Raw genomic sequence first — 14,277 nt, 5'->3', positions numbered from 1 at the left:
TGAAGGTTTTGTCAAGGGAAGGGTTATTTTTGGATTCCTTCTAATATTGCACGTTCTGTGTTTATGAAAGGTTTCAGGCAGTTGTTTTTGCTGGAGGATTTCACAAGTGAATCGATGAGTAAAAGTTTTCTCAGTTCCTGATGGAAGAGGCAGGCATATCTCCCACACAACTTTTTCTCCCAAGAGTGTTCTTGATAACCCTGATTTTAATTTATTTTCCCAATACAAGTTTCACAGAGGCTTTTCAAAATCGTTTTGCTCCTAAACCCTCTGTTTTACCCTACCATGATAGCCCTCTGGTACTGCTGCTGAAACTGCACAGGTACGGTATTTGTCATGACAGGAGGCTTCTTTGTCTCCTTGGCACATCATGAAAAAGAAAGGAAAAGGACACACCGATACATGTTTTTCTGTCCTTGTGGCCACCTTTAAACTGAGATGCTGTAACGGAGCAGGAGCACTGGCTGGAAGGTAAAACTAGATTGTGCAGAGGGGCACCGAGTATGTTAGCCTGCTGCTGCCCTGCTCCAGCAGGAAAGATTATGCCAGATAAGCAACAGCAGGGTAATGTTCAACAAATTAGCTTGACTGATGAACCTTGAACTCTTGTCAGTATTAATGCCTGCGAAGTTAAGCAGACCCAGGCTTTATTATGAGGACTTTTCCTCAGAGGCCAATGCAATATAACCTATTTTTTCTTGCAGATGCCATGTAGGAGGGGCTCTGGGTCTTGTCTGAAGATCCCAACAGGCTTTTACAGATAGATTATTTTTTTTTTCCTAACCTGAATAAGCCAGTGCACTGACAGTAACTGGAGGTGAGTGGGTTTGGTGGTGCTGTGGGTTGGAGTTTCCTCTGCTAAGCTCTTTGCATAAGGACAATCTTTGCTCTGTGTTTGCACCATGTTGAGGAGTGTGGAGCAGCTCAACCCATGACCAGTGTTTCTAGACACTGCTGCAATGGTGGTAATCCAGGCAAGCCCTGGACAGTCTTGATTACTCACCTGACAGCATGGTATCTGACAGTTCATATACCTTCTCCACACTTAGACACTTGTTTCCTCCCACTGCATACCTTCAGCCTCTCCCAAACTCGGACTCAGAAAACCAGTGTGCTGTCAGTGCCTGTCAGTCCTCTGTCAAAGGCTGCTTCTGAGTGAGCACGGTATTATTAAGGTTTACCAGCCTGCTCATCCTCTCAGCAGCCAGGTGCTACTTGGTCATTTCTTGGAGCTTTTCTCAGTGGGAGGTAAAATAAAAAGTAATCTTCCAGACTCTGCGGTGGCAGCAGAGTCAGCCTGGTGCCACACAAGAGCCCCACCATAAAGTAAGATTCATGGACTGTAGTTGATGGCTGGGCTGTCCCAGAAGTGCAGAGCCAGGTGTGCCACGGGGGCAGCCTGCCTTTCTGGGTTTGAAAGGTGAGGCGGCCGTCTTCTGTTAGCCTGGCCTTTCTGACGAAGCCCCTTTAGTACAGCCTGTATCACAGCTGGGTACAGCAATCAAAGGAAGGAGGCACGGGGAGTCACTGCAGTGCCACCAGCCAGAGATGATGGAAGAACCTGGGGTGATGGCTGCTAGCTGCTGGGGCTGGCAGGCTGGGAGACCCAAGGGGACGCCAATGGGGAGCTAAAGCCTGCAACTGCGCTTTGCTTTAGTGCAGTTTAATGTGCTGAGGAATCGTTTCACAGTTAAAGTCTTGAAGCAATTTGTGAAGCGATATGTGGGAGCAAATTACACACACTCCTCTGACTCCTCTGTTGAGTTCCTCACTCATCCATTCATTAATGGGCATTTCTTTCAGCCGTAGAGAAAAGCAGTTGCTAAAAAGGGAAAACACACCTTAAATATTTGCTGATATGTATTTGAAAACCATCTGGAATGAGTGGAGTAATTGGTGTCAGATGTGAACTCTCCTGGGATGTTAATGAAGGGATGGGAAATGTTGGTGATCTGGTTTTACGGCTTGTCTGTGGGGTCCCAGTGCTTCCGAGGTACAAGAACAAAGATCAGCCTTTTCTTTGAGCTCCAGCATCTGTTGGAGGGGCCTTAGAGATACAGTTCCTATAAGGAAGAGAGTACTTGTCCTCTCACAATATCTAATTTTCTTCCCCTTCTATTCCTAATTTGGCACGGTGCTTGCCTGTCTCCTTCCCCAGGGTACTTGCTTGGTTTCAGTTGCCTAAAGGGTAGACTGGGAGAAAATCAAGGTTTTTATTCTTGCCTCTGCCAGAATATTCTTGTAACCTTGGGCAAACAGGTTTCTATGCAAGACTGAGATAATTTTATACAATGCAGGCAGTTGTTCTCTATTTCAGAGCAGTATGGGAAAGTTTGTTGAGTTCACATTTGTAAGATTCAGACCTGAGCTGAATTTGCCTAGACTGGTTAGGGGAATCTGAGGTTGATACTTGAGTTCAATCTGTTCAGTTCATTTCTGAGTTCTTCTGGGGGTGCCTGTTCACATTGAATAATCTTCCCAGTAGATAGGCTAAAATATAAAATATCTATGTTTATTCTGGAGGAGTAACACCAATTTATATATATATTTATATATATACTTCAGTGGAAAAGCTATTTTTGTTGCAGCAAAGGCTAAAAAAGAGAATATTCCTGGAAAGAGCTGTGCTGTGTTCATTGAATATTGCTGTGTGTCTTTGCTTCTCATCTGCTAACTGGAAAGGGGCACCAAACAAAAGCCTTTTTGTCATGAAAATCACCCGCCAAACTCTGCCAACTGTCACTCAGAGAAACAATAAGTTTGAGAGCCAGATGTACCTCCCACCAAAAATGTATGTGAGCTTGAGTTAAAGGATGGAGAAAGAAATTTGCTCTCATAATACTCCACCAAAACAGTGCAAAAGCAGCTCTGCCAGCACTGCTCCTCTGTGCTATCAAGGGAGTTGATGGGACCATCTGGCTTTCTCTGGGTTCAAGTTTTCATGGGCACAGTTCCCATCAACACCACAAAACGGAAATAATTTGTTCCCAGACCTGATTGCAACACAAGTTGTAATTGTGTCCTTGACTGTTACAGTCTAGATTGGGCCATAGGCTAATTTAGGATGAACCAAGAATATAGATGGGAACAAATATGACAGAGGAATGTCATAGGTTGAAACTAAATTTGGCCATAGCTCATAAATGAAAAATTGAAATCGCAAGTCCCCAGACAGGCACAAAGGGGTTTATGATGCTGTTCTTGTTCACATGATGTAGTCTCAAGGTTTAATGCCACCAGGAGTACCTTTCTCTTTCCAGATGTCAGCTGGTACTTTTAGGGGCCAAGGAGTCACTGATGACACTGCATCCCTACACACATATCAGCACACCAGCTTCAAATGTGGGAGCTGAAATGACAGCAAGTGCACTGGATTGATTTGAAGGTGCAGTTGAAAGGGACCATCCAAGAAAGCAGCTGGTTGCTTTAGGTGTATCCTGTAATCATAGAAGTAGTATAATTTGATACTGATGCGGCAGCCATTTGAGACAGACTTCAGGCTATTCAAATCAGTTATTTGCTCAACAAGCCCAAAATTACAGTGCCATGTGCTTGGTTTGCCTGAATGGACAGGCAAAGGGAGTAACCACTGACAGCTACCACACCAGAGCAGGTTTAACAGTGTAGAGCATCAACAGAGGCATCTCCAGTGGCTTTTCAGCATTTACTGGAACAGTGGTAACTTTGAAGCAAGAAAAATATTTCACAATAGAAGAAATTCCCTTTTACCCCTAGGTAAATATGTGCACCATAAATAATGCTATAGGTATTGTGTAATGCTGGGGTATTTTCGTCTCTGGTGGGTGGCATACATTTAGCTCAGGATTCATGCTGTCCAGTAATTTCCAAATACTTTGTTTGGCTTGTCAAATCACAGGTCTCCCTGCGGGGAGCATACTTCTCTGACCCAGCCTAGTGTCCTGTTGTAGGTGGCAGGGAGATGTGGTAGTAGTGTAACTATGCTGATTAGGTGAGTGGGTTGCTTCTGTTTCGTTTTTAAGTAGGAGGGCTGCAAAGCTTCTTGTGACTATACTGCTGTTCTAGTAAGAGGAATTTTTTCTGTAACACAATGCTTATTCCCTTCCCCCTCTGCAAACTGTGCCTCTCTGCTGGGTACAGGTGAGACTCCTCCAGTGGTGCTGGGCGGCTGATTAATGCAAAGTATTATCTCCCTGTGTAGGGGTGCCCTGGGTATGTTTTAGGATTCTTAACCATCACAGCATTCAGTTGTACTCTTAACCATACATAGCCAGGGAAGAGTTGCTGATAACATCCCTTTCTCAAGGATTACATTTAGAAGCCGTGTATGTGGGCTGCAGCTTTGACTGCATCATCTTATTCGTTCCATTACCCATAGATATCAGATATATTCAAATCCTCTCCTACTTTCCAAAAAAAAACGTTGATCAAAACAGTTCTCTGAGTCTGAGCTGGCCATTGCCCAAAAATATTATATAAGAGCTGTAGGGCTACTGACAAAAACTGCAGAGCATCTCCATCAAGTCCATAACAAGCTACAGACTTATATTTCCTCCTTTTCTCTCTCTGTAACTCCTCTTTGATTTCTTGATTTTCCCCCACGATGGAGCAATAATATACTACTCTTTACAAAGCCAAAACACTGCTTGTGTTTGACTATAGCACAGAAAGCTGCAAACCAGGCTTTCAAAAGGTAATAATGCTTTAGTGCAGCTACATACACAACAAAAATTGTTTGAGGGAAGCAAGATGCCAGAATTAGAAATTCAGTGCTGGAAAACAGCATGCATTTCTTGTTGCTGTGATGTTATTATATAGAAAAAGCTGCTGCCAGGCCAAGTCTTCTGTATCTCTCTTTGCTAAACAGAGAGAATCTGCCCAAATATCAGCCCTTCTCTGCATCAGCTCAGTGACTTTCTTAGTAACTTCCAAATAACTGGCTCTAACAGACTTGCTCTGACATAGCCTACTTGTGAGTAAGTGCCTCCTAAATAAACTTCTACCAGATTCATTGGGTGACACCAAATCACGCCTTCATTTACCATGTTGCTACCTCAAGTGATGATTTGGGGAGGTCGGTAAGACCAGGGGAGATTTCCTGGCTCTCTTGGTGTTGCAGACCAGATTGACTCAACGTTCCTGGCAAAATCAGTGTACAGTACTTCTCTTCCATGGCAAGAACGTCGATCACTTTCAGAAGCAACCCCATTTGTGATCCCGTTATCTGGTTTATAACACAGAAGTGATCCACTACCGTTCAGCCTCAAAACATGCTTTTAGAGAGAATTTTGTCTTGCTTATCTTTGTGTTATGCTCAATGACTTCTGGCTTCATTGGTTTTGATTTATTTTTTTTAAAGTACATCCTTGTTTTCATTTAGAAAATCCAGATATGAGGAGTCCAGACTTACCATGGTTAATGCAGGCACAGGTGATGCAGGAGTGACACAGACAAATCTGCAATTCAGCTGTCGCCACCTTTGTGCCTACTGAAGCAGCTGTATGAAAGTTCATGTAACACTGGGGAGGAAGGAAGGAAGGTTTGTTCTCAGCATTTAGATCTGAAAAACTGGAAATACTGGGTCCTGTCAGTGGTTTCCTCACCAAGTTCTGGCCTGGAGACAGGCCTGGACTAAAGCTTTGAGCCTTTTGCTTTTCCACTGCTTGAGAAAGCACAGATTCCAAATTGCACTAAAATCCTTTCAAATGGAAATGTAAAAAAATCTACAAATCAAAAGGCCAAATTCTTAAATGTGTGATGGGTTATAATGCAAGTAAGTAATATCACGCCATTGTTTTTTGCCAGTCCAGTGAGTCTTCTGGATGGGGTGAACCGGACAACGGGTGAAAGTTGAACTGTTACCTTGTCTCTCTGGAGAGAGGTTTGGCAAAAGCAGTCTCATCCCCATGCTGCAGTGAGGAAATTGTGGCCCTAGGGACAAGCAAAGCTGGCCGTTTCAAGTCACTCTCCCATGACTTGGCAGTTGGGAGCTGCATTTCCACACTGCCAGGAACCGCCTGTGCCCTTTGTACTGGCTGGCGTCTGTGCTGGAGGCTTGGGGGGAAATGTCTGAATGGCGAAGTCTCTGCTGGGAGACATCATTCCATCAGGGTTGAGGTATCTGCTAAAAGAACACCCCACGTTCAGCTGGTACTTGTGTTGCTGGACAGGGAACCCCATAAGTAGAAGACATCAGGCTCAAGCCTCTAAACTGAGTGCTTACGGTGTTTCTTTATGATTTCAAAATGCAGGAGGAAGTAGCTGTTTGTTTCCCTTGCAGATTTCCCTTCTAAAGAGGATGAACTGCTCATTTGGGAAGCAAATACATGTCTCGTTTCAACTTGTAGCTTTAAGCTACAGTCTTCTGTGGCCAGTTTCTGGTGACCGGTGAACCAAAGCAGACCAACTTGAGGCTGTTATTTCTTTTCAGAAGTACAGAACGCTCACGAGATTATTTGACATTGCTCAGATGAGTGGAATAAGGGTACCGCTCCCACCTTCTCCAAAATTAGGCATTCACAAATCCATAATCTCAGAAACTCATTCCTAGGATCTTCAGAGCTTCACATCAGCCCAGCTTTATAGAACTGCCTGCACTGACATCCACCATAGTGTTTGCTATAAAGGAAAAATCTGCTGTCACAGAACTTCTTCCACTAAAATTTAATGGTCTTTACCCACATGAGGCTAGAAGGAATTGTGTAGTGTACTGATTTGCTTATTTTTTATGTATATTTGTATTTATATATATGTGTGTGTATATATAATATTAACCCCCCAGTAATATTGACTTAGTTAATTTTTTAAAGTAAACCATTCCACTTTGGAATTTTTTCTTAATTTGTATCAACGCTGGGGATCCTCAGTGCACACAAAGCAGGTTGGTTTGCGATTCATGAAGCAAATATCTATTTTGATTATTCTGTGTGATGGATGCAGAATGAACTTTCAGTAAAGAAGGTCAGCGTTCAGACTTGTTGCCTTACAGGTGGTACTATTATGTTCCTACTGCAGTTCAGTTTCTGGTTTCCTCTGTCATCTTCTAACGTTTCACATGAAAGTTCACCTCCGAGTTAAGTATACTCAGTGGGACACGGGGCATGTACTCTACCTAGCTGTTACGAATTACGTGATTTCTCTAGAGTGCTAGGTGCATGGATTTATACTTCAGGTTTGCACTGTGGCTGAAAGAAGCAGTCCTGTCCTCCCCTGAACATCTGGCTGCAGCTTCCTGCCACTTCCCTTGTTGGTGCTGGCACTTGGGATGGGGAGAAGGATTAGCTCCTACCTGTCCAAAGACTTTTCAGGATTTTGGTTTTGATCCAGATCAGCAGGCCAGTCTGGCAATGCACCTGATGCTGTGATGACCAGTGCCCACACGGGAGAGCTGATGGCAATGTATGGCAAGGAGGAAGCGGACTCAGACTGGCTTTAGCTGATCACAAAACCAGATCCTTTAATGAAAGCTACTGGTCCGTGTTAGCACTGGTTCTCCTTCTATGCATGTCACAGCTGTCCTACCTCCAAGTGCTGGCTGGGTTTCATGCTTGGAGTTGTTTGCAAAGTCTTCCCTCTCGCTAAGGTCCTGCTTTGATGTAGGTCAAGCCACGTTATGGAGCTGAACAAAGACTCTAGTCTTCATCTGATTAGATCTATCTGGGGATTTACACTGCACCCTCACCCTAAGGTTTCACTTCTTGCTTCTCATTCAAAGGAACTATGAAACTCAAAACAAAAGTTAGTCAAAGCCACGACAGCTCCCCTGTTAGCTTTTTTCTTTTGGGAGCAGAGGCATATGAAACGCAACCTCCAGGTATCACTGAACTTATTGGCCGACTTAATTCAAGAGGCCCTTGGCAGCCGTGCCGAGGCAAGGTGTACGTCAGGAGCAGAGCTGGCAGTGTGACCTTGGGTGAAGGGTTTGGTGGGGAGAGGTTTGTGCTTTTAGGGACGCCGCCTGCGCTGGGTTTCGCACTCCGGGCGCTGCTGTGTGTTTCTCAGGCAGGCTGGCTAGGTGGCCCTGGGACATCCCTGGGTCCCGAGGGGAGTGGGGCTGCTTGAGGGTCAGGTCAAAGGATTGTTTTAGGGGGAACGAAGGAAAAAGAACAGCCGACACTGCTTTTCAGTGCAGACGTGACTTCAGAGCTGCAGGGAGAATCTCTGCCATCTGCTGTATCCTCGAAGCACTTGGACCTGGGATGAGGCACCTGTGGCGTTCACGATCACCCAAGGTGTCTGCTGAGCTTGGGTAGGGGTCTGTTAGCATGGCTGTACAGGATGTCCCTTACAGGGTCACCTGATGGGGAATGGCTCTGCTTCTCTTCTTCATGAAAAATGCCAATGAAAGTGAGCAATGTGTCTTTAGGGCGACTGCTGTTTTCTTGGAAGAACCAGGAGGCATAATTTAGTGGAATTGGTAGACTTACCCTACTCCTGACATCCAGGGTGTCTCATAAGCAATGTCTGAACTCTATGATGTTTGCGGACTGATAACTGAGATCAGAAATATTTCTTCTGTGGTTGCTTTTATGAGGAGAGCACTTTTAAGGTTTTCTTACCACCTGGCGGTATGCAAAGCTGTAGTAAGTGTGTAAAGAAGACTCTTCACCTCTACTCTGAGAGTGTCAAATGATTGTTTTAAAATATGTACGTTATTTTGTGACCTTTGATTGCCTGATGAAAGTCCCAATGCCATCTGGCAGTGGAACTCCAGCACAGGTTATCTACACTGGCCTCAGCCACATAGTGAGGCCCCCATGTAGTTTCTGAGTGCTCCAGCTGCTCTTCTCCATCAGACAGCATCATGTGAGGCAACATGCTCCATTCAGGATTTTATAAAACCATGCAAAATGTGAGATGGTCTCTAAAGAAGGGTCTTTGCAAGGTGTCTCAGTGTCTTTGCTTGTCACCGGTGATCCCTTCTGGATGCTCTTTCCTGACATGATGCTTGGGCCCAGATACAGACGTGCTGGTTGCACAGCACCACATCGTGAAAGGAATTTGCTTCCTCCCTGAGAGCTGGGTGATGTCTGTAGCCTGCTGTGAGGCTCTCTGGTGATACATCTCTCTCCTGAAGAGTTTGAACTGGTAAATTCACAACATTTTCTTCAAAGTGACTCTGATTAGTATTATTTTGTAGGCTTTTGCCCACTGTGTCCTGCCTCACTGTTTTCCAGCAGCTGTGGGCAGACAGCAGAGCTGCTTCAAACTCCCTCCACCAGAAGCTCTTCCTTATACCTATCTGACATCGCCAAGTTCCTGTGGGCAGACACAGCTCTGGGCACTGTTTAGATCAACATCTGAAGAACTCTGAGGCTTGGGTAGCTGCTTGTCTCTGTTAGAAAGCTGACCGAGGGAGGAACAGAAGGCAGTCAATGAGCAGAACTGACTCTGGCCTGGCAGCTCTGCTTGCTTTCAAAAATACCAGAGAGTCTCTAGGGCAAAAGGCAGAATTTCTTTCATTGCTGTTAATAGTCACTAGAGGATTTGCTCAAGACTTGAAGGCCTGCAGCAGTTAACTGTCCATGTCCTAACGCTGGACTCCTAAGAGCACTTTCTAGCACCTGCATCTCTTAGGAGCTGTGTGTCTTCAAAGGCTGAGTAAGTCAGACAGGAGAATAGCTACTTGGGCATGACTAGGAATGGCATTAAAAGCTTAGCAAAAGGAAATGGCATTCCTCGTGGGGATATCTGAGGCAGCGTTGCGAAGGAAGTGGTTGAAACCCATAAAACCTGTGTCACTGCAGGCTGAGTTGAGCAACGCGCTGAGGCAGGGAATGCTCATGGGCTGCTCACAGGACGACCTTCAGGATTACAGTGTCCAAGTCCAGTGGCTGGGATCTTCCTTTTCAGAAGAAAACCGAGTGGAAAACCCTGCAGCTGAGCAGTCCCATGAAATCCCCACCTTTTCCGTGGCCTAGCGAGACTGACAAGTGGGGACATTCTTCAGAGTTTGGGTAGAGCTGAAGCCTATCACTAGGTGACCCTTCTGGACCCGTCAGCAGGAATTTCTGCTGCCTCTGCCTCAGTTCAACCCACTCCCACACAGAAGGGTTAGGGTCAATTGTTAACCTCTGCTGGCCCGCACTCCTCCAGGAGGCTGAGAGGCACAGGCTGCTTTGTGTACGAAATCCCCAGTCTCTGAGGGAAAGGCACTGCCCAGACCAACCATTGCAGCTCTCCCACCCCCAGTTATCCCACAGCTTCGTTCCCACGTTGTAGCAGTGAAGAGGAAACAGTGAGCTAGACCAAAGGCATTGCTGTTACTTAGTCACTTCAGCCACCAACCTCCTCCTTCCAGACTTTTGTGGAAAGGTGGATTTTTCTGTAAGTCTCAGCTTTTTGATTCTAGCCTGGCAGACAGGGAAGCACGTGGGCTGTGGGACCTGTCTTTTGAGTGGGTGTGCTCTTTCATCTGTGGGTCAGTTGTTGCTTCTAAAATCAGTGCACACAATGAACCAGACAAGGTGGGTTTTTTTCTTAGGGAAGGGAAGTTTACCAGAATAATTATACCTTATGTTACACCCATATTTCCAGCCTATATGAACATTCTTATTTCGAAAGAAGTGTGCCCAAACAGAGCGTGTTCTTAGCAGTATGATTATGCTAGTAAATTTTGAGTGGAGAGCAGCCTTCAGACACAGGTGTTATTTTATAGGGTTAAAAGTATTGTTACAGACAACCATGACCTTCTGATTGCTAGCAGTCTTCTGTTGACTTATGCTGTAACTTACTTTCACAATTTCATTTTTTCAAACTCTTTCAGAATCATCTTTAATTATTTCAGGACCTGAGATCCGTTTTCTCTGCCTCTCCCTCACATCTGTAATGCATAGCTTTCTTTTACAGGCTGAATTTTATGACAGTCGCAAGTGCAGTGTGAAAACCTGACAGTTCTGAAAAGCAAGTGCAGAATTTCATTACACACAAGCCCCTTCAGACGGGATTTGTACAACATGTGGATCTCCCCACAAGCCCGGCAGCAGTGCGCTTAACAATTTAGGCTCAGCATTGTTGTCAATATCTTTTGCAGATGGCAACAGCTTGTGCCATGTGAGAGGGAAGGGAAATTTCCTAGCAGAATGCCCTTATGTACAAGCTTAATAGAGACACCTTTAGGAGGACTCCGTCATTAATTAGAATCACAATTCCCCCCAGGATATTGATGCAGGCTGTGCTTGCAATGTATGCAAAACCATGACTCTCGGAAATATGTTTGGCAGAGCAAACAAGAGACACGCAGCATCCTGAAAACCTCCACCTGAGGAAAAGTCGGTGTTGGTTTCCTTGAAGTGCTTATGAACATCAGCAGCCAGCAGCCAGGAAACCTTAGAAAGGGAAGAGCAATAATTTACCAAATCGTTATCTGTGTTCCATTATGGACATAAAGCCCGTTTAGCTGGGCAGCACACGCACGAATTAGTACCTAGCGGCCCCAGTCAAGAGTATGTCTGCACACTCACGTTCCCTCACCAAGGCTTAAGAGATGGTCCTTGCTAATGCATCTAAATGGCTTTGGAACCCAGCAGGCCCCAGCTCTCCAGCCAGGCTGAGCTGTCTACACCTGACCATGGAGGTGCTCCCTCTGATATGGGACAGGTGGTGCTGGCATCTGTGTGCAGGCGCAGGCTGCGATGGCTGCAACTCGAAAAGACCAGCGAAGGATCTTTTTTCTTTTTGAGAGGCTTGCGCGTTGCCTCGCAGTTGTCTCATTTCTCATCCATCCCCCTCAGTGAATGTGCAGCCCTGGGCTGCACGTCCAACTGGTTCCCAGTATTGTGCCCATGCAACTGTATCATCCTTGGTATATTTTTAGTGAGGGGAGAGGCAGCTCATAGCAAACCTGTAGCGTTAGTTGTCTGCTGCTAAAAATCTTGTGAAATAGAGATCTAAAAAAAGGTTCAGTTACCAGCTTGTTTACATTTTTTCCAGCTACGTTCACTGGCCCCAAGGAAAGTGTGTTGCTTTTCTCCAAAATCTGGCTTCCTGAAGGGCAAAAGAAGAGCTCCACTCCTCTAGATGGCATCCACCAAAACATACATCAAAGAAAGGAGCTTTTTAAGGGAGCCAGTACAAAACACTGAGCATAATTATTTAAATCTTACCCCATTCTGTGGCTCCTGTGGCCTGGGAGGAGGCTGCTGGGCTTCATGATGCTTGAAGGTCAGTGCTGGTGCCTTTTCTTTCGAAGGCTGAACAAGAAGCATTTCTTCCCAGCAGAGCCATAAGTGACTCCAGTAAGCAGCTGTTGCACACTGGGCTCTTCTCGAGAGGGGAGATGCCTTTCTAGAGCTCTGCCTCATCTGCCCAAGGGTTCTCCTAACCATCAGACTAGAGTCTGCTTTGTGGAAGAAGGAGGTGTGTGAGAGGTGCTCTTGATCCATCTTGTTGGAAGTGTGTCACACTGCATAAACTAATTCACTGCTGAGCCAGAGATGGGCTTCTGCAGCCTGGTGGCTCAGAGGCTTATGTGAGGGACAGAGGTGCTGGTTTCAGTGATTGCTACAGGCCCTTAGACAGGGCTGGGAGGACTGGTGGGGCTGGAAAAAAAAAGAAAAAGATTTTAACCCAAGTCCATATTGCAAATCCTGGGGTTCTTGTATTTGGCTCAGTTGTGTCTCTGCAAATGTAGAGATGGGCTCAAAACGAAAGACAAGAAGAGTTGTGAGGGGAGCCCAACACCTCAACAATGGAAAATGACAATAAACAATGGTTATTTCTTCCCTGTTACAGGTTTTGCAGGATGTCCTAATTACCTTGACATTATTAGTACGGAAGTTGTGCTCTATCCACCCACTAAGTACAGGAAACATGCCCAGTGTGTAATTCTATCCCTCAACTTGCATGCCTCTGATGGGCTGGAGTCTGAAAGGAAACTGAATAGCCTGGAAAGGTTAACCAGAGACAGAGAGAAATTAACCCTTTCATTTTCACTCACTGCCCATTATTTTTGGAAAGTAGAGTTGGTGGGTGGAGCATGGGGTGGTGCCATAGAGAGGTTGTTTACTTCCAGGCTTAGAGAAGTCTGGGAGCATTAGATCCGATGGTTTCAAGCAATCACAAGGATGCTGTTGTGCAGCTTACATCCTTCAGATATACCCAGTAAGCATGTGGAAATTTATTACGGGCAAATAATAGGAGCAAAGAGTTTGTAAGCTAATACATGACATATAACACATTAAAGAGGAAGAGCTACAGAAGAGGGGGCCATGTCATACAGCTTCAAGCTTGTCTCTATTTCCTAAATATGTAAATTTGCAAGAAATTTCAACTCAGAAGAGGCCTTGCCATTGTGGACTGATTGTTTCCTCTCTGTGCCCTGACTGGAGTGGGTGTTCAGCAGAGCAGCAGCTTGTGGAGCGGGGATGCTCTTCAGGCTATGCTGAAGGGATATGCACAAACCCAGCCGGGGTTCAGTGTGTGAGATACGCAGGGGTATTTGCACATTGAAAGGGTGGTGGAGTCTGTAGAGCTGGTCAAAGAGCAAACACAGATGGAGAAGGGAATATGGAGTGGCACAGTTCAAGAAAAGATTACTTGTATAGGTGTGGGTGTGATGTCTGAGTTTGGGAAAAAGAAGCAATAGGAACATATTCGTCAAGGCAAGGGAGGCCACAGACAGTCAAAAGCAAGAAAACGAAGTTAAACACAAAGGTTGAGAGCACTTGTGTGCATTTCAAATGCTGCTCTAATTTGTATCTATAGGACAACAAGGATTAAATGGAGATAATCCCTTTACAATGGTTTAACCAGTATAGGTGAGTCAGTTCGCATCAGGATTGTATAAGTGTCGAAATAATTGTTTAAGTAAGTCATAGCAAAGGGATGGGAAGAAGTACTCAAGAGCGGAGCAAGATACACTCAGAAATGTTTATTCTTTGTTACAGCCATTTGGCAAGAGATAAAGACCAAGTCAGAATAACGTTGCACTGTCTTATTTGCACACAAAGTACATGTACACAAGAGTCTCTGCACAGTAAGAAAAGAATTGGCCACGTTTCTACTAACAGAGTGAAAAAGAGCTTTGCTTTTCACTGTGCATCCATCCTTTATCATCTGTGAAGGAATAGACAGTTTTATAAATTCGGTGTAAATGAAGTGTCTTCTAAAAAGGTGTTGCAGTGCTTTGAAGCTGTCCATCCCTGAGAGGTCTGCAGGGGCAGGGGTGCTTTTCATGTTTCATTCTGAGGAGTGCCGTAGAAGGTACCTGCTACACAGGAGGCTTGACTTTTGCTGTCATTTGTTCTGTGTGTTTCCCATTCAGATATAAAAGTCATTCTGCTTGAAATTACCCATCTG

General features: G+C 45.1%; 1 long non-coding RNA gene across 1 annotated transcript in view; it reads left to right on the top strand.

Moving 5' to 3' along the window:
• Positions 1-630: 630 nt before the first annotated feature.
• The window catches only part of LOC121094196, a 35,828-nt gene continuing 22,181 nt past the window's right edge, over positions 631-14,277 (top strand). Inside the window, exon 1 of the long non-coding RNA XR_005829770.1 lies at positions 631-817. This is a non-coding gene — a long non-coding RNA (uncharacterized LOC121094196). The remainder of the gene's footprint in view (positions 818-14,277) is intronic.

Source organism: Falco naumanni, chromosome 9 (genome assembly GCF_017639655.2).
Source record: "Falco naumanni isolate bFalNau1 chromosome 9, bFalNau1.pat, whole genome shotgun sequence".
Classification (NCBI taxonomy): domain Eukaryota; kingdom Metazoa; phylum Chordata; class Aves; order Falconiformes; family Falconidae; genus Falco; species Falco naumanni.
This window is presented reverse-complemented; position numbering and strand designations above follow the sequence as displayed.